The sequence below is a fragment of the Drosophila tropicalis genome, unplaced genomic scaffold (assembly GCF_018151085.1).
Source record: "Drosophila tropicalis isolate 14030-0801.00 unplaced genomic scaffold, ASM1815108v1 contig_393, whole genome shotgun sequence".
Taxonomy (NCBI): Eukaryota; Metazoa; Arthropoda; class Insecta; order Diptera; family Drosophilidae; genus Drosophila; species Drosophila tropicalis.
The window spans coordinates 1,894,189-1,914,842 of NW_027172855.1; the positions used below are offsets into that span (position 1 = coordinate 1,894,189).

General features: G+C 34.6%; 1 protein-coding gene across 4 annotated transcripts in view; it reads right to left on the reverse strand.

The window, feature by feature from the left end:
- nAChRalpha6 (nicotinic acetylcholine receptor alpha6) overlaps positions 1-20,654 on the reverse strand; it is a 119,537-nt gene that overhangs the window by 63,497 nt on the left and 35,386 nt on the right. Inside the window, exon 4 of one of the 4 annotated variants that reach the window (XR_011031714.1) lies at positions 13,928-14,557. The exons of the other annotated variants lie outside the window; for them this stretch is intronic. The gene's annotated coding sequence lies outside the window, so the exon portion shown is untranslated. Of the gene's footprint in view, positions 1-13,927; positions 14,558-20,654 lie in introns of those variants that run through there. 4 annotated transcript variants of the gene reach the window in all.

The following is a 20,654-nucleotide window of genomic DNA, read 5'->3' on the forward strand; positions in this document are numbered from 1 at the left end:
AAACACGAAAGAAAGGAAATGGAAAGTGCTTGAAAAATCAATTTTGCACAAAAATATTCGAATTGTGTGTTTGTGTGTGAGAGGAAAATTTAAATCATTTGTATGAACCAATTGAATTTCCTTTCTTGATTAACACATACAGACATACATTTGTTCAAAAAAGTGCCGGAAGGGGAGAGGGGAGGCTGTCGGACTGGTATATCATCATTTTGATCATCATTATTATTATTGTCATTATTTTTACATATACACACACATGTGTATGTCTGTGTGTGTGGGAAAACTATATGAAAAATGTTTTATTGCTACATGCTGTACATTTACAGTTACAAATGAACGTACGAACGAATGAATGAATGAAAGAAAAAAAGAAAGAGGCTGACAAACAAACAGACAGACAAACAGAGAGACAGTGAGACAGAAAGACTGCAAGACAGACAGTTGTGCGTGTCTGTTTACCGCTATTCATATACATGTAAAGAGGTGTCTGGGCCTGGACCCATTGTGTTGGTCCTGCACAAACAGGAACTGGCAAACAGTCAGAGGGGCCGAGAGAGTTCGGAAAGAGAGGAAAGAATACTGAAACGGCAAAAGCAGAGCCTACAAAGTGAGTTATGAAATGTTGACAAGACATTTTATTGTACATACATGCACATACATAAATCATATATAGTGCAAACACATATACATACATACATACATACATATTACATGCGTTGTGGTTGCAACCCTTTTAAATGTTGAAATACCTTCCGAGTAAAAGATGTCTTATTATTGCCATAAAGTGACCATAAGAAGAGATACAGACACTGCAAAAGACACATACACACCCGCTGACACTCTGTGTTTGTGTGTGTGCCAAAGTAAGAGCCACATCACCCATTTGGCTGTGGACTTGATGAATTTATGTGCCATGTGTGGCTGCTTTTGTTGTCATTGCTGCTGATTGTGTAATGAAGATGAAGTGACTGATGCTTGCGGCACAACATGGCGTATGTGTAACTATATATATGTTACTAAATTACCCTTATACGACAAGGTGGGTGTCTTATAGCACTAGAGAACAAAGTTAGAGAATTTCAAAGAATCGACGCTTCTGTTTACTGAAACTCTTCAATCGAATATATAATTTCCATATTGCTCATCACTCATTATCATCTAAAGTGATATACATACATAAATCAGACAAGTGTCTTAACCAATCTTGGCGAAAATCTCGTTTCGGTCAAACTGTATCACATGTAAATATCACACATACGCAGCGTGTACATACATACATATGTGTATAGCATTGCTAATAAGTCATACTATGTCAGTTCTGTTCGATTTTGACAGTGGCGCATAAGCAATCTAAAAGCAAATGAATGCACATTGCTCATACGTCATGTGGGCGCAAGAACGGAAAAAGCTAGAGAAACCAATCTCACAAATGTCTGCGAGCATGTCTGCAGCATGTTACGAGATGAGACGTCACAAAATAGAAGAAGTTGATGAATGTAACTTTAACTTAACCGAAAGAAAAAAAAATATTACATTTGGGTAAAATGTTATATAAATTTCTAACAAAATAATAAGGGTTAATTTGATATGATTTTAAATTTGTAAGCCATCTATTACAAAGCCATAAAGATCAACTATGATGGTTAAACAATAAAATCCATATTGATTGAAAAATTAATTATTTAAAATATTTCTTTACATATTCATTAGCAGCAATGAAGGACTGAAGGTTGTTCAGACTTTAACTTAAGTCGGTTTCCGGTATTTGGTTCTTTATGAAAATTCAAAGACAAACTTTGCAATTTCCAAAAGCTTCAGTTCTCTTAGTCATCTTAAGCAGCTCCTTTTAATTATCAAGGACTTAGCCATCTGTTTTGCATTTTTCTTTTTGCTTTCATTATTTTTTCTCGCTGGACTTAACAGAAAGATTCATCGTTCAGTTAACGTTTACCCTCTTCCACTTTGTAAACACCTTTTTCACATCTTTAGCCATTTCCATTTCGATTTCAACCCTTTTTATTTTGTGCCCAAAGAATTAAATTAAATGCCAGTGCTCAGCAAAACGCGAACTTGGCGCATACAATGTACATACATATATATGTACATATATATCTAGTTTATCCCAAGTCCTTTTTGCGTCAAAACCTTGACACATTTCGGTTTGCTTTCGCAACGAAATGGAGAGTTGGTGTTGGTTTTGGTTTTTCCAGATTGTTTTAACTACTTGAAATTGGTTGCGCCATGGCTTTAAAGTTGTGTGGCTCTTGCCAGGCCTTGGATAACCTTCACCCAAAAAATATCAACCAACACATGCACCGAATGTTGACGACACAAAACCTCAACACGTGCAACATATAGCAGCAGCAGCCCTTGGCAGCCGAGTGCCATCAATGTGTCGAGAACGATGCTGCCCTAGAGGCACTTAAGACATTTGCGGCATGTTGCATGCATTTGCTACAACAGCCAACCCACTGCCTACCACCCCCTTCATTAAAGTAATTGAAGGTGTTGCAAATGACAGCAATCTGCCCTTTGCATAGATGAATTTTTCTTTGCATCACTCTTTCCTCTGCCAGTATCTAACATGTTGCATGGCATTAAAATCATTGTCACAGCTACCGGAAGAAGAGAAACAGTGAAACAGATTCCAAAAGAAACCTAAAGGGAAAAATATAATGAAGAAATAGACTTGACATAAAATTATGTTGACACTAAGGTTGATGCTAAGTGGAAGGCATTAGAGTCAAAGGGAAGCCTAGAGAGTGTGTGAAGAATTTAATGCTGGCATGTGCACATAAAATATTTACGAGCCATAACAAAAAATAAAATCGAGAAGCCGGAAAAAGTACATACTATATACATACATATATAGAAATGAAAGGCCATAAACAGAGTTCAGGTGCACACTGAAATAACCTTATATATATGTATGTATGTACACTTATATTTATTTTCATTTGCAATAAACTAACGCTGACCGTAAGTAAACAAGCCCATAAATGTATACAGATCAATTTCTAATACTCAATCAAACCGACTGAGACAGCGAGAGGGTGAAAGAGCTATGTGTGTAGTAGACCAAAGCAAATCCTCTCAAGAAAGTCTCAAGAAAATTGTGATAAAATTGGGTGCTTAAATAAAAGAAGTTGACCCAAAAGCAGGAAAAAAAGGAAACGTAACAGAATTGGTATTAAGTGAAGTGGGCAAGAAAAGAATAACGAGTTTTTCATGAATCGGTATAATGCCTTGGCAGACCTCAAACTAATAACTAGTCAGTTATGAATATTTAATTAACAAGGTGCCAACACCAGCAATTAAAAAGAGTTTAAATATTTATCGACAATTGATGGCCAATTGTCTGTTGGAAAATAGTTAAATATTTACTACCATGAAACACATCAAGGAATCAAACTGCTAAATAAGGACTCAATAAAGTTCAACTTAATTTCAGTACACTTGAAATTGCATAACAATATTTTTCATTATTCCCGCACAATGAAATATATTTAATATGGATTTTAAATTAAATATCTGAAATACCTTTAAATGAGAGTAAATATATTCATCTGAAAGTTTGAATTCTTATAGATAAATGACATATTACCAAATAAATAATTATATGTACTCGAAAGTTTTATATTTTAAGTCTTTGAAGAAGTTTGTTTAAAATTCAAGTATATTAAATATGCATATGTTATAAGCAGGATTAAAATTTCATTTCCAACTTAACTTCGAGTACCTACTCAAAAACTGCTTGTGGCAATGTTTCTTCAATCTGGATTTTTATCATGATGTCAAACAGTCATGTCAATCAAGGTTAATTCTTGGAATTAATTTTACTTTCACATGTAGCTTAAGTTTCATTTTCAACAGCTTTCTTTTTCTGTTTTTGGGTTTTCATCTTTTTAAGCGATAAAAACGCAATTCGATTACATCGAACAACATTTTCTTAACAATATTTCGTTGTATGCGAAATTTGGCTTGTATTGTACTCTTGCCCCCATACTTCCTTTGCTCATACCACTTTTAGCATGCCTCTTTTATTATGTGTATTTTTTATTGTATTTTGCTTTTGTTGGTTTTGGCTTTGGTTTTTCAACTTCGTTTTACGCTTCAGTGGCATAAATATATAAATTATTAACTCGTATGCGTATGTCCTGGTCCTGGCGTCGTCTGCCATGGCGCCAAGTACACAAGAATCCACCCAGAAAACGCCCAAGGCCCAGGGACCGACGACCATCTTAGCCCTTTTTGCTCCCCTTTGCCTACCTCTCGTCATTTTTGTTTCTCATATTGCCAAGTTCTTTGGCTCGTGTTCACCTTTTTGGTTTTTTGCTTCTTTTACCCACCTTCCTTTTTTCTCATTCTCATTTTATTGTTTTGTATTATTTTTAGTTATTTGCCCGTAGCATTGTGTGGGCGTGGCTGGGCACATACATATTTGTGCAATACATACATATATACATATGTCTACATGATTTATGATCCAAACATTTATAGTGCTGACAATTGAATGATATTTTTTACGCTACCATCAAATGCGTTTTGCGGCCAACAACAAAAATAAAAGACCAAATGCTGCCCACTTTGATCGATGGTGATGAAATGGTGTGGCATACAGGATACTCAGCAGGCGGCTGTAGGAGAGCTCGTCTGATTTGTGTGACATTTTTAGTGACAGCTCATGCATTGCTGCGGCCATTGTTGACCAAGCTGCCTTAGGACAGAATTATTATGCACATATTTGTTTCCCTATATCTGTTAGATTGATGTATGCAACTTTTTACATATAAATTTTAATCAATTTATTGTAAATAAATGTTTTGAAATTGAAAAATACTGCAAACTTTTGTAAAATTTATCACATTTTATTTGCCTTTGAGTTGGATTTATTTCAATTGAAAACATGTTCATCGATAATAAAGTTATCAAAGCTGCAATCTTAGATTGATTTATTGATAGAAATATCATAGATAGAAATTAATATGTAAAAATGGCTTACAATTGTCAAAATGATGTACTTCAGTTTCATTTCTTTGAGGAAATTTAAAAGATTAAAAGAAAAACAAATTATTCATAATATAAGTTCAATTGTGAGAAAAGTGAATTTCATACACTTGTATGCATAATGCAATAAAATTGTTGCTTATCCTATTAAGAAATTTTTAGCACAAAATGCTAAAACTTTTTGATAGATGTAACTTTGCTCTTGGTCGAAACGGTCGAAACGAAAGTCGAACAACAATATATTTCATCAATTATTAATCAAATGGCAGGCAATTCAGAAAACATTATCACTTTAGAAATGTTTCTATATTTCTTCAAAGGGAAAGAAAAATTTGCAACTGTTCGGTTGAACACTCTTTTTGCCTTTTTGCCCCTCAATTACGACAAAGTCTGGCAACACTTTAGCCAAATGTTAATTCGAAATGCAAAATATCTCTGTGCTGAATAAAACATGACTAACTTTATCGCTTTTACTTAATTTTACCCTTTTTCCAAATGCTGCCCACAAAGAAAACCCGACCTTTATACATTTTACCCCATTTTTTTTTTTTTTTTTGCTGTTGGTTTTCGTTTTGGTTTGGTTCGTTCTGGTTTAGTTTGGTTTGCCTGACATTGAGCGTCCAAAAAAGGGACTGCCTCAAGTAAAGGGGCTATGCATAATTAATATTGACACACTATGGAATGCAACGCCAAGGCTAATTTGGGCGTAGGCGCATGCATTTGCCGCATAAATCACCTTGAAGGACTCGAAGGACTCGCTAGTTCTCCCAGAGAGAGAGAGAGAGTCCCAGAGAGGGAGAGAAAAGGGATGAGGTTGAATGCCAAAGCAGCTGCCAAGCTGGCTAAACTGAACTGCTTTTGTTTTTAAGCAACTTTCTAATTGCCACTTTAGCCTGGCAACGCGCAGACACGCACACATAAACGTGTCTGTGGCTCTGTGGCAGTGAGCCTGATTCGGAAAAGTGCCAGTGCGAATGTGAATGTGAGTATAGCTACTCATTCATTAAAACAAACTGCCGGCAGGCTAAGAAGGAGCAGCAGCAGCATGAGCAACATCTCGCATCTAACGACAACAATGAAAACAAACGGCATGGCAAATCCCAACAACAATGTGCAGAATTGCAAAAATATTTGTAGTTCTTTTGGCCTTCAAGACATTGCAAATACTCTACATTTCAGTTTCGTCAATTGCATTTATTAATATGCAAAATAAGTTTGCTGTAAATTAAATTAAAGTCGCGACATGCACAAATTACACGTCATTCCATTTGGTTAAGTCACATCATAGGTATTTGTATGTGTATGTAAGTCTGTGTGTGCATGTGTTAATACCAATTAAATTAATTAAATTGGTTAAAGGACATCGAGGTCACTTTACCCAAAGTTATTCGATTTCAATGCAAAAATTTAAAACGAGCAATTTTTTCAATTAAATTAATTAACAATCGTCTTTTGGATAGAGTTAAATGTCGTCCATTCGTAATTACAAGGTTACCAATTTATCATTGAAATAATGTCAAAGTTAACAAGTCCATTTGTTCTGTAATAAATCATTTCATCAGAGTCTCTACATGGCAACTTTAATAATTAAGGCGACTCTTCAAAAATATTGTAAATTAGTCCACATCATTTGAATAAGAAAAATTTAATTCCAATCAAATTCAACTACATTTAAAAAGTCACATCATCAAGAAGTTCATAGATGCAGCTCTGGTTTAAGGTCGGAGACATTGCTGCTATTAGAATAATAGTTTTACAGGAATTTAATATAGGTACTTTTAACACACAAAACAATCACAATTTGAATGTATTTTAAATGCGTTATGACCAAAATTTTAAATCGCAGCGTAGGCTGGTCAAATGAAAAATAATTAATATTGATTTCAAAAAACAAATCCCAGGATTTTGATTTCAATAAACCATCTATAGCCATAGCTTTACAACGTTAAGTATGTACATATGTATTTACATAGTTAAGTTTTTGTAATGCCGAATCATTTTAAAAACATAATTCTTTTTTTTCATCTGATAATTAACTTTACCTTCTACTTTTGACTTATTTAATCTAGTTTTTAATATAAGAATATTTTAAGTATGAGTTGTTGGAATTTATTCTGCCAAAAAGTCGATATTATCTGTTTTTCTAGTATAATCGGTAAATCGAAAATCATCTAGGATATTAAAATATAAACAGTTTAAGAAGTGTTTTTGCAGTTTTTGGGAGCAAATCTCACACAGGGTCCTTTCGAAGAATCTCAGATCCAAAAAAACATCATTGCTACAAACCATTGTTGGTAAATTTCACATTTAACATTATTTTCAAATTTTCTTTACTTATTAACAACTAAAGATATGAATCCAACTTGGCCAACTTATAATTGTCTAGCCTCTTTGATCTTTAAGTATTAATGGCACAATCGTTTAATATAGTAAATGATTTCCATTATTGTTTCGTTTTTAGTTTGTTTAACCAACTTGACCACATTGCCATCATGCCACACATCGTTAAAACACTTATGTAGAGTACATGCCTTCCAACTGTCTCTCACCATGCATGTTGACGGTTTAGAGCGGAAATGGCGTCAGAGCATACAACCCGGACTCAGGCAACCCGCTCCGTTTTCCTCAATGTTTTTGGGGTTTTAAGCGGGGAAGAGTGGGAATAAAAGCGTTGCACACACTTAAAAATTTCTCAAGTATACCTACCGGACATCATTTCATAGCAACCATTATGAATGTGTCCATGTGTGTGTGGGTGTGAGTATGTACACACACTCTCACAGGGTTAGACATATGTATATGTATGTGTATATCTATTGTTTGCCATCGTTCCATCGTCCTTCTTCTTCCTGTGTCATGGCCCTCTGGCTACAACTGTAACTAAATAGCCCAGCCACTGTTTGCAAAAACTTGAGCGTGAACATTTTATTAATATACAAACATACATATATATAACTTTTTTCATTTTTAAAAAATGCTTCAAACTAGCGAAATGTTTTCATTTTTCTTTAGTGTTTTTTTTTTTTTTATTCTCCGTTCTTTCTTTATTCCAAAGGCTTCTAGCAAGGGCATTTTTATCATATTTTATGAGCACTTTTACTCTGTCCCTTGCTTTCATTACACCATCTTTTCCAACTCCCTCTATCACTTTACCTATTTCTCTCCGTGTCTCGCTCACTTACGCAAAAGTTCAAGGACTTTTCAGCATTTATAAAGCAATTAAAATTTAAATGAACAATTTTCGGGTGGGCGCTGATGCTTCTTTTTTTGTGTTTTTTCGTGTTTTTTTTTTTTTTTTGTATGTTTTTGGCTGGCTAACAAATTGTGACATGCAAGTCATAAAATATTTATGAAATTTAATATACAAGAGAGAATACAATTAAATCTTTTAGTGCTTTGTTTTTTTTTTTTTTTGCAAGTTTTCTAAACTAACTAATTGGCTACGAAAAATGTAACAATATGCAATAGTTTATGACCTTGATTTAAAATTGAGAGGGGGAAATGGTTTTTAATTAAATCTTTCCATTTTGTTGGTAATTAAAAGTATTTTTGATATAATCCATTGTTGTATTGACAATTCCCAATCGACATATTATTGCCCAACATTATTTAGAAGTTTAGCCATTAGGTATTTGGAAAATTTTGCAAATATTTTATGTGTATTAACTAACATAGAGCATATTAACTTTTGTCACAGGGTTGTAATTTTGAGTTAGTTATATACATATGTATGTATGTGATATCTCCTGTTGATTACTCCAGTTAGACAGTTTCTAGCCCTTTTGACTACAGATAGACAGTAACTTATTAAATTATATATGTAAATTGAATCAAAAACCCAAAAATTTTGTGATTCCATCCCTAATTTGTTTTAAATGTTTTTTAGGTTGCCTCCACTGCTTTTTAGTTTATTTCAATTATGATAAGGGTCAGGTTTTTAAAATTTTTTTTGTTATTTTCGTATGTGTGTGGTATGGGTTTGGTTTTATTTTTGTTTTTTTCTTTGGACTGAGCGCATTAACTTTACTACCGCTGTCGTTGGTTGGGCCATAAATTACATGTAGCAGATCCCTGGTAATATGAACAACAAATGTGCCAGACCCATGCAACAAGCAAGCTAACCAGCAAGCTCTCAAAGGACTCAGTATCCTGGCAATGGCACGCGAGCATTAAAGTTAAATTGAAAATAAATATGGCAACGCAGTGCTCTGGAAATGTCAATACAAACTAACAAACACTGTATATATGTACATATAAGCGAGTGTATAAATGTGTGTGTGTGTGTGTGTGTGTTTGCCAAAAATTGAAAGTCACAAAAGCCAGCTTATAGAACCAAAACTGTAAAAAGGACCACCAAAAAATCATTTGAACAAATTGTTCACTTTAAAAATGAAATGCACAGTTTTACTGCACTCCATAATCTACATACTCACACTCATACTTGTTTAGAAAATTTCGAAAGGATCTATTCAAAAAGTTTGAATAGGACGTTGAATGAGGCATTTTTGGTATTTAATTTTTCAGTTTCATGTATGTAACTGAAAAACTTTTCAATTAAAATGCTCAAAATGTAAAAAGAGAGCACAAATACATTTTTAGTAACATTTTTACACCAAAAAATTTACAAAAATAACCAATTTGAAAATATCTACCTCTAATCACTTTATCATATTTAGCTCATCAATTTTAAATTAAAGTCGAAATTTTCATATATTTTAGCTTTTTGAAATGAAATTTATAGTTTTATAATTTATTTTTCTTTTTCGATTTTCAAGTTGACGTTGGATATGTAGCTGCTTTGATTATATTATATAGAATGAATTAAATTCATCAAATAAAACTCACTCAGATGTGAAGACAAGTCACAGTTAAAGTGATTACATGATTCGTGTTTCTTTTTTTACACTCTCACAAGTAGATCTAAAACATGTTGCCATCTAAAGGACGAAGATATATACGACCTTTTCGTATTGACTGATTGATACAGATTCAAAACGCTGGTTACTCTAAGTACTCCACTTTAAATACTCTACCTTAAGTAATTTGTTGTCATTTATTGATGATAATGCCAAATTATTAGAATTATTATCAGCAAAACAGTGAGAACTACACAAAAAGGGTCAAATTTGAAAAGCTTACAAAATTTATATCCCTAATTTTGATTTGTTTGATAAAAACCTAAGTAATGACGGAAATTTCCTTTGTGCCCTAAACCACTATTACTCTCCACTCATATAATTAAGTTCCTATCATGTAATATATTATCTACCATATTTCTCATACAATTCAATTCAATCAAGATGTATGGGCAAATAAGAAGGCTGAATGGAAAAGGATTAATCTAACTCAACATATGAGATAACTTTGTCTACCGCAATTGATGGCTTCGCTTCACTATGCTCCAGGCTTATACTTAATAGCAAAAAGGACATGGACAGAGAACGTAGGCGACTGATAAGGATAATCCAAGAAAGTTATAAGAATGTTGACCAAGTGAATATACCCCATGGAATCTGGAGCAATGCTGGATGTTGAATACAGATATGTATGTATGCATGTAACGAATTAAATATATATGCGTAAATTGTATTTTTTATATGTATGTACGTTTATGTGAATGTGTGTGTATATGTAACCTGTTGTATCGTTAGCTGTGACAACCCTGGCATTCAGTCGTAATGGCAACAACAACAATGGCCTCTTGTCGACATTTAGACTTAATTTAAATGCAAGACAAAAATGGAAAATGGAAAACGAAAAACAAAAGCCACAACGCAAAGAAACGTAACGTAGCGTAACGTAACGGCTGTGAAAAGCAACACACACCCACACACTAACGCACACACACACAACATATACAACAACAAAAAGTATAATTTATGTGTATTTGTGTTGTTGTTGTACATACTTTGGCACAAATGCTCATTTCATCGTTTAAGTTGAGACAAGGGCACACCACACACACACACACACACACACACACTCACAACCGCATATTCACCCTTACCCACACATACACACACACATGTACAGCGCAGGCTGCTTAACCCAATTCGCCCCCAAAAACAAAAAAGGGAAAATTCAGAGAGAGAGAAAAAAAAGTGAAAACACACAACAGAATACTGAAAACGCAAGTGTCTTAGGCACTCGCTCTCGTTGGTAGCGGCACTGCCAGTGAAACAACAACAACAATAACAATGTATTTGTTGTTGCCGACAGCGGTAAAGGCGGTACGATGGCTAAAACGGGGGGTTGGCGGTGGGCAGGCAATGGTTATGGTTAGGGGTACGACTGTGTTTGGCAGGCAGCTTTTCACTTTTAGCTTAGATGAGGCAACATTTGCGGCAAAATGATTCTCAAAAACACAGGAGAGAAAAAAAAAACCCAAAAAACAACAACGAAAAATAAAAAATTTATTTTTTTCTTTTGGCTAACTGCGAGGGCCATTTCAAGAATTTGAAATACATACATCGATTATTCAGTTTATTTGTTTGACATTGTTACTATGAGTTTCATTTATATCCCTAGCTTGTTTCAATATTACATTTATCAATTTGATAAACACATCTCACGCATTTCATTGAAATTTTCATTTAGTTTTCTAACTTTAATGAAATATTTTGACTACCTTTGACATGGAATCTAAAGGAAAAATTAAAAATCCTCCCGTTACGAATCTTCTGCTTTTCTTAAATTTAGTTTCAACTAGTTCTGTCGTTATGCTAGTGGTACAGCCCTACAAATCAAGAATGGTTAGCTGGTAAGTAAACTTAGTAGTTATGAAGAAAAGTTATTGTTGATTTCTCCAAAAATGGAATGGAATACAACGAAATTTCTGACACATCTTCCCTTCTAGGATAGACCAACCCCTTTGTAGAGAAGTTCTTAAATTTGAGCAGAGTAAAAGTGGTAGCAAGTAAGAATTTCTACATAAATCGTGGTTCTTTCGACATTTTCTTAATTATCTAGACAATCTTAATTGTGTACCAGTATGAATATGCAAAACTCACAAGTACTTGTTCCAACTTACCACCACCGTAACTATTATATATTGGTTGTTCACAGAAACATATATTTTTCGAATTGATTGTCATCTAAACCCTTTTAACGCCCTTTTCATGTTCAACATGTTTCCACTAATCCATAATAAGTATGCTTGAATTTTGCCATATCATTCAATCTAGTTTTTCGCTTTTCTTTTTTTTTTTTTTTGGGAGAAAAGCTTAAGCAACCCTTGGCAAACTCATCGCCTAAGCTAACAAGAGTCTGAAGTGTGTTTGTGCGTCTGCTGTAGATGTATTTTAGCTTGTTTTCTCGAGTTTCTTAAATGAAATCAAAGTTTTTGCTATGATTAACTTCTGCACCCACCACTCGACAGGAGCAGCAACAGAGCCAGCAGTACTCGACAGCCATCTGCTTCTGTGATTCTGTGATTCTGGGCTGCTGCTTGTGTGTTAAACTATTTCAAGTTTAAAGCCCAAATAAATAGGAAATGCCATGGCTCGTTGGCCGATAGTTTCTTTTTTGCCATGTAATTTTCTTTATGATTTGCCCAGACCAAATTCGTGCGTGCGTAAAATTGAATACCGTAAAAGGAAACGAAAGCAAAAAACGGAAAATCTCACGAAAAAGGAACATTTTCGTTTGGTTTTTTTTTTTTTTGTTTTTTATGAGTTGCTAGTTTAAATGACACAAACGAGGCGAACTTAAAGCCAGTGAGATAAAGAGAGAGAAAGGGAAAGAGGATGATAGCCATAGCAGCAACAGGGAAAAACGGAGATATGAATTTTTTTTTGTATACAGCCTTTGTCACCGTTCCTTCGCTTTATATTCTCCACTCTTTCAATGGGATTCAACAGTTCCGTTTGTCGTTCCCACGGACAAGCAATCCTTTTGTCTGTATATGAAGTCTTCCCCCGCCCCATTGTATGGTATAACCCGACATGCGTGTAAGCGAAAGAGGGGTGTATGGGTATGTGTGTGTGTGTAAGTATTTCCCTCGCCTGTTTATAATCAACTAAAAGCCAAATAATCAAAAAGTCAACACAATGTGAGAGCCAAAAGATAGAAGAAAGAGGATAGCCCGAGAGAGACAGAGAAAATGCGAGACAAAGAAAGAGTAAGATATTCATATATATATATTTTTTTGGTATGGGTTATTGTCTTCGTGTTGCGATAGGTTAAAGGAGGTTACCCCTAGGGACAGGAACGGTTTAGGACTTGTGTGGAGGAGCCTCCCCTAAGTGAAATTATACCACGATTTGCTCACCAAATTTGATTACCAAAATCGATTGGCATGTTATCAATATGTAAGCAGATTCCAATAATATTGATATATGTTTTTATCCATAAGAACAACGTCAACGTTTTGGGTAACGTCGCGACGTTTTAAACAATTGTGAATAATCAATCAATCGATAAAGAAAACCTTTAAAATACAATAAAATGTGATAAACTTTAATAAAACTTCATTAAATTAACGAAAGTCTAATACGTAACAGAAGCTCATCGGAAAAACGGGAAATTGAATTAGAACTACTAGAGAAGAAGGGTTCATTCTATTTTTGTACACTTTTTGGCCTGTCCATAAAAAGAAAACTTTAGTGCATTTGCTTGTTTCTTTTGGTGTAGCATCGTGCAGGGCTTTAATAAAAAGCAAAACGAAAGAGAAAAAAATGAAAAAATACTGAACGAGAAATGACAATCTTCAGGATATGGTCCATGTAGCTCTTGTCACTTTGAAGGCGTTGGCCATAAAAATCAATGAACGCCTTTTGCCCAAATAGTTGGCAGCTGCCTCATGCTGACAACGAGAAAGATGTAAAGATTTTTAAACGGTTTTTGCTTAGCGCCTCACCCTCCCTCCCCGCCCATTCTCATCCTTTGACTTTTCGACCTTCCATGGCCTTTTTAGGCACAGTCTGGTTATGTGTATGTGTGTGTGTGTGTGCGTATGTAGTAAACTTATAAAAATATCCAAATACAATGAACGAAGGGGGCTAAAGAGGCTGGAAAGTCTCCAACATGTTGCCTACTTTTTGACATTTTCAACATGTGTCCAACGCCTTCGTATTTCTTTTTTTCGTCCTTTTGCCCTACTGTTTCTCTATGCTAGGTCTTTCGTCTTTCTTCTCTATATTTTTTTTTTTTGTGCTTTTTATTCTTTTTTGTAGCTTTTCTGCGTTGACGTTTGCGTTGATTTTTGACAGCTGCCTAGGCAGAAAGCCCAACAACAACAACAGCAAAAACAATAAGAAAAACTTGTTACCAAAGTTGAGGCAGATTGCCTTTGCCTGCCTGCCTACCTCCTGTACCCCCCCTCATGTCATGTCGCCCCTCATCCAGTTATTGTTAGACTTTTGTGCTCATATCTCTAAGGTTTATGTGAAGGTTTCTCGTTTTTTTTTTTTTATTACTTTGATATGCCGTTATGTGTACGTTTTTTTTGTGTGTTGCCCCCGCTTAGAGAAAGCATTTTTTATACTTGCCAGAGTTTTTCCTTCCACAAATTGCAGTTTAAAGTTGACAGCGAGAGGATATAAGCACTTACCTGTAAGTAAAAGAAGCAACAAAAATACCAGGTAAAAATGAAAGCTGATTAAATATACGAGTATTGCGAAAAAATGTATGTCCATAAATGTATGTATGCGAGTAATGTGAGCCAATGAGCGTGTGTAAAAGGGTAATACAGTTAACATTTATGGTCTTTTCCAAGCTTATCCATTTAGAAATGGGACAGATGCTTCAGTTCCTAAATACTAAATGATAAACTACGTTTATCGATGGAAAATTGAGCAAATGCATTACCCCTGGACTGAAAAGAAAAAACATTTTCTGAATATTCTCAAAACTGTTAAGTATTCTAATGCTTTAACAAACTATATTAAGTCCTTAAAAAGGTCCTTAAAAACACTGGGAACTCAAGTTAAAAATTTACATTTTCAAGTCCCAGCTGAAAAACTTTTTAGTCAGAGAGACAAAGTAATATAAAGAAAAAACTTGTTGCATGATTACCCTTGCCTATTTAAAGATAAAGATATTTACCACTACAAATGATAGCTATTATCTCATTGTATTAATAATAACTTAATCATCAATAACAATTTAATTAAAGTTAAAGGGCTGCACGAAAATCATTTTCGGCAAATACGGTTTTTAACTTGTTTATATTAAGATAGTAAACGAATTCTGACAGCCCAGCCACCGCTCAAAGCGAGATAGCGGATATTTGTCACTTTTCATTAAAAAACTTTTCATTTAAAATTTTATATCTTTGTCTTTTTGCGTCTTCTATTTATACAACTTCCCATATTGTTTCAATCGATTTGATCTAGGCCTATCTCTTTACAACTCGTCATTAGCAATTTGTAAGTCATTCAATTTGTTAAACCTTTTAAGGCGTAAACTTACTAAAAACCAAATGACAATCTAGGATACAGTACCATCTTGATATTACTATCTATCTTACAACAAAAAACTCAGCATTACGATAGATTAATTTCTTTTAACTAGTATTTAACATTTTTTCTTGCTTTAAAAGAGACTTGATAGCGACTACAAAGCTAGGAGTTTTTATACTTAGAGAGACAATATTATATTATATTTTACCAAATTGGTCATATATTTATAACGAACACAAGAAGACATTTCCGATCCCATGAAGTATATAAATTGTTGATCAGCATGAGAATCTGAATCAAATCGGTCCATTCAAACCAACTTCATGAAGCCATCTTAGGAGCTAATCGAGTGAAAACTGATATATACATAAGCTACTTATAACCCGGGTAACATATTATATGAAAATCGTCAGGATGGTAACTGCTCTCCTTCATAACACTTCATCATTAAGTCCTTTAGGAAAAATTTGTTAAGCAGGGTATATTTTACCAAATCTACTAATGATATAGTTTTCCACATAAATATATCCCCCATATCCCAAAATTTTAATAAGATCGCATAAAAGGAACATACATAAAGAAACGGAAATAATATTTGGATGGTTTTGTCTGTGCATTGCTGAATTGTGTTACAGAAAAAGAGTTTGGGACATGTACAAATATTAAGGCCAAAAACTGCAAGGGTATATAAGCTTCGGCACAGCCAAAGTTAGCTTCTTTGATATTTTAAATCAATTTCTTCTCTATTAATCAATTTTGAATAACATGTTTTTAGGAAGTATTGAATCAATATTGAGTCAATCTTTTTCTTTTTAAATTATTTGTTCAGTTCTACATACAAAAATATTATTAACCTACAGTTTTAGATTCTAAAGTGATCACCCTATAGACCCCATATAAATTATTTGAAGCTTGATTGTGGATCTTAATTTAGAGTACTCTAAAGTACTCGTTAGTCTGCTTATCGAAATAGATATATTCAATGTTTATGACAAGGCAGTGTGTATAGCCACATTTAGATTACAGTAAATCATTTTTGTGTATCATGAATTTATAGAATTATAGTTGGGCATTGATTTGAATACACATAGCTATAAGCAATATCAGTTGAATCACTTCTCCTTACCAATGTATAAGCTCAAAATACTCGAAATATTTGGCAAATAAATTGAATTAAATGCTTTCAACAGTCAGACTTCAAATCCTACATCTTATCAATTATGTATATTGAATTAACTCTCTCTCTCCACATTCTTGCCTTGACCCACATTTTGGGGGTGAAAAATTTGTTATTGGCAAGACAGGCAATTTGCCTGCATGCAAAAGACTTTACAAAACAATTGTAATCAATTAAAAGGCTTGACCGTTTGGGGAGTGAATCGTGGGAAGGCTATGCTCGAATATAATCTTAAAATATCTGATTTATACGAGGGACACACAAATATTTATTATTCGAGCCTAAAATGCAAATAAACCACAAAATATATTGGCCATTTAAATGCAATTTTCTATTTGGGTATTTTTGTGTTTGTGTTTGCACAACCAAATTGAAAATACGAAGCCACAATGGTAGAAAGATATACATGAATGTATATATACAAATGGATGGATTGATATACATATAGGAAAAGGACCCGTAGCAAAATCGGGCATGGAAAAGCATTTAACGCATGACTTAAATATTGAGGCAAGTGACAAGAAAATCGAGCAACAAAAAAGAAAAACAGAACTGTTCAACGTTTTGCAATGGCAATACAACAAGTCAAATATTGATGCACACAGACTGAGTGGGCAAAGGGCCCGTTGGATGATGGTAGGGGGGGATGAGTATTGTGTTTGGATTCTATGTGTGTGTGGGTGTGTGTGCCTGACATAGACAACAACAAAAAAGGAAAAAAATGGAAAAGTTGGGTGGAAAAAAAAAATAAAAATCTGCACGCGCCAAACAAAACAAACAATTTGCCCGAAAACTTGGCAAAAGCAATTGCAATTGCAAGAGCTCTGGCCATGATGGCAAAAGGGGTCGACAGCGGGGGGGGAGGATAGCAAAAACATCGAGTGAGCACCACAACAAAGTTGTTGACAATGGCAAACACGTTAACCGAAAACTTTCGGCACAAAGATAAACGCAAATAAATTTGCCAACTTGTTCCTGCAAATTCTCCACACTCTGTCTTTCGAAACAACAACAACAACAACCACCACAAAAAAAGAAAAGGCTCAAGCACAAAAAAGAGGCAAATTAATGCAAGGCACAAAAACAGTTGTAGAGGGAACCTAGTAAAATTACCCGCATGGCAATCGAAGGAGCTTAACCCGCATTTAAATGACAGAAATATTACACAGTACGTATTTCAGGCCATAAACGATTTTCACGGGATCTGATCAGAAATCTTTACCATTCTGGGCAGAGAAAAACCGCAAATTGACATGCACAGACCACATTTTGCCATTTCACCCCACCACCATCACTTTTCACAGTTTTATATGCCAGTTAAGTCTTCTACCAAAAGAACTACAAACAAAAAAAAAAAAAAAAAAACCTAGAAAAAAGATATATGTATGTGTGTGCTTTATATATGTAAGGACAATGTGTCCGTCTGTGTGTGTGTGTGAGTCGTTTTGGCCATGTATCTTTTTGCAAGTTGTGTGCAGAGATTTGCGACGCATGACACTCATAAGTAAAATGCCTCCAGCATAGCTCTACGTGTATGGCCTAGATACCAAGCAATGAGAAATCAAACCGAGTCTATCTGCTAACCTCAAGGAAACATTGGAAGAACCACACAGAGTGGTCACTCTATACTCTGGGCCACCGCACACCACACAGACACACATAAATCGTTTGCAAAGTCTTGCGACTTGCCAGCTAAAGATGAAAGTCGCTGCTATTTCGCTCTCTCTTTTTTTCTCTCGAGCTCCTAACAAGTTGTCTATGGCTTTTCTTTCCTAGAAAAAATATAAAACCAAACAGAACAAAACAAAAAATGTCTACAGCAACAATGCACTGTCTATTGGGTGGCATAAAAAGTTTCTTTATCTAATGAAATGACCAATCAGTTATAGACGGAAAGCTGATTCTTTCAAAGACAAATCAAATAATAAATCATTCGAGCCAAGAATCATTTTGCTAGCTGTGTTCATTTGGTTCAAGGAAATTCAAATAATGTTAACAAATCATCACTTTATTTAAATATTTTCAATTTGATGGATTACTATTACTAAAATAAAGTAGAATACAATCAATTGAGTTTATGGAAACCTTATGATTTGAAGCAGATTGTTTTTTGTATTAAATTCTTTTTGCCATTTTCAACCATATATAATTACAGCATATAAAAAATTGGACAAGTCAAATACACTTAAGTTCTATCATTGGAAACTTTGCAAAAGCATGAGAAAGCTGGACTTTAAAAACCAAAAGATAACATTTTGGTTAAGACAATTTTTTTACCACTTTTATTAGGGGCTTAAATTATGCTTTCAGGCGAAATTATTATTTGCCCCTCTGCAAAAGGCTTAGTGAATATGTTCATAAAATTTTAGAGCTCGTAAAAGTTTCTTCTGCTGCGATTTGGATGTAATAGTGAAACTTGATCGGAAACTATAAAGATATTGAATGTCTTTAACCTTGCTTATAATTTATATGGTTGATTTGTATTGAGTTATATTTATGGTTTTGTTTTCATATTTACACTATTTTTAGGGTTGTTTGAAGATAATTTTTGAAATTACCCTCGCATGGTCACTTTTCGCTCAATATGTACAACTGCAGTGCTATATTGGCTACACTTGTTATTGACAGCTTTGTTGCTAGGACATGCAATATATGTACATACATGTGTGTGTGTGTGTGTTTCTCTTTGTTGTGCTATACTGCTCAAGAAATGGGCAAAAGCTGTCCCAGCAGTTAGTCACCCGTCCACAAAGCATAAGACTGACAGGGCAATCGCTAAATCGTTTTTACAAAATCTCACAGGATACGTTAAGGGATATTACACAGAAGTTAAAGCAATTTTTGGTCATTTTTATTGGCTTCGTCTGAGATGGCCAAGGAACCTCCGACCCCACCCCAAGACACAAACACATACACACTCATCTCGACACATGGTGAAACAATGAAGAATGGGCCGGCCGTACACATATGCGTATACGTAATGTGGCGCTAAGAGGAAATGAAAAATGTAATTAAAAAACTTTTTTTCGGCCAAGTCTTTTGTCAGAAGTTGAAAGGCTTTTGCAGAGAGGGGCACTAGAGCAACTCTGTTGAGGGGTGCAAATGGGAAGGGCGGGACCAAAACTGAACAGTTGTCAAGTTTGCAAGCGAAGCAATTTGCAATGAGAAGTAGAGGCGGCCTTTAAATGTGCGATGAGTGTCATTCAGTTGGTTGGGCATGTTTCAAGCTTTTTAGTTTTGTTCTGTATGTGTTTGTGTGTGTGACTACACATACATACATAGCATACATCGCACACACACACATTGCAACGAAAGAAGAGCGTTTCATGTGTGCATATAAAAAGTGCTCATTAAAACATATCAACAAGCTTTATGGCAGCCATCGTTCTCAACGTCGTCAACGTTGTATTTGGTCGTCGGCAGTTAAATTCATTCATAAACTACGTGACAAAATGAACGGAAATGTAGAAGCGGAAATTGCCAACAAACATACACACATGCAACCACACACACACACACACACCCACTAACACACATATAAAAGAATCTACAAACCAACACGTGCACATTTAGTCAGACATAGAGTCAGCAGTTGGCATTTGGCGGTTGAGGTAGGGGCCACAAGCTGATGGGACTGATGGGAAGCCGGAGGACATTGGGCTGACAGTTCAACGTGCGCAAAATATTTTCGCACTCGCCGTCTTGCCTGACATTTACAATCAATTTTTTAAAAGCTTTCATCTATGCTTAACCGGTTATATGTATACCCTAGAATCCTAGAGTTTCTCGAATTTTGTATATCCTTACAAATTAAGTATTTAGCATCTTAAACTCATCCATTTTGTAGATATTATTGCAGTATTAAATAAACTACACCAATCTTTAAACTCGACAGTCATAAGGTAATTTGTATTTTTTTGTTATGATCTACTTAACATATTTTTATGGCAAAAGAAATGAGCCAATAAACACACATATGTTATTTACAGGGTATTCTTGTAGTCATCAACTTTGTATTTAAACAGGGTTTTATTTTATTTTTATTGGAACATAACCCAACCCCTTTGAGT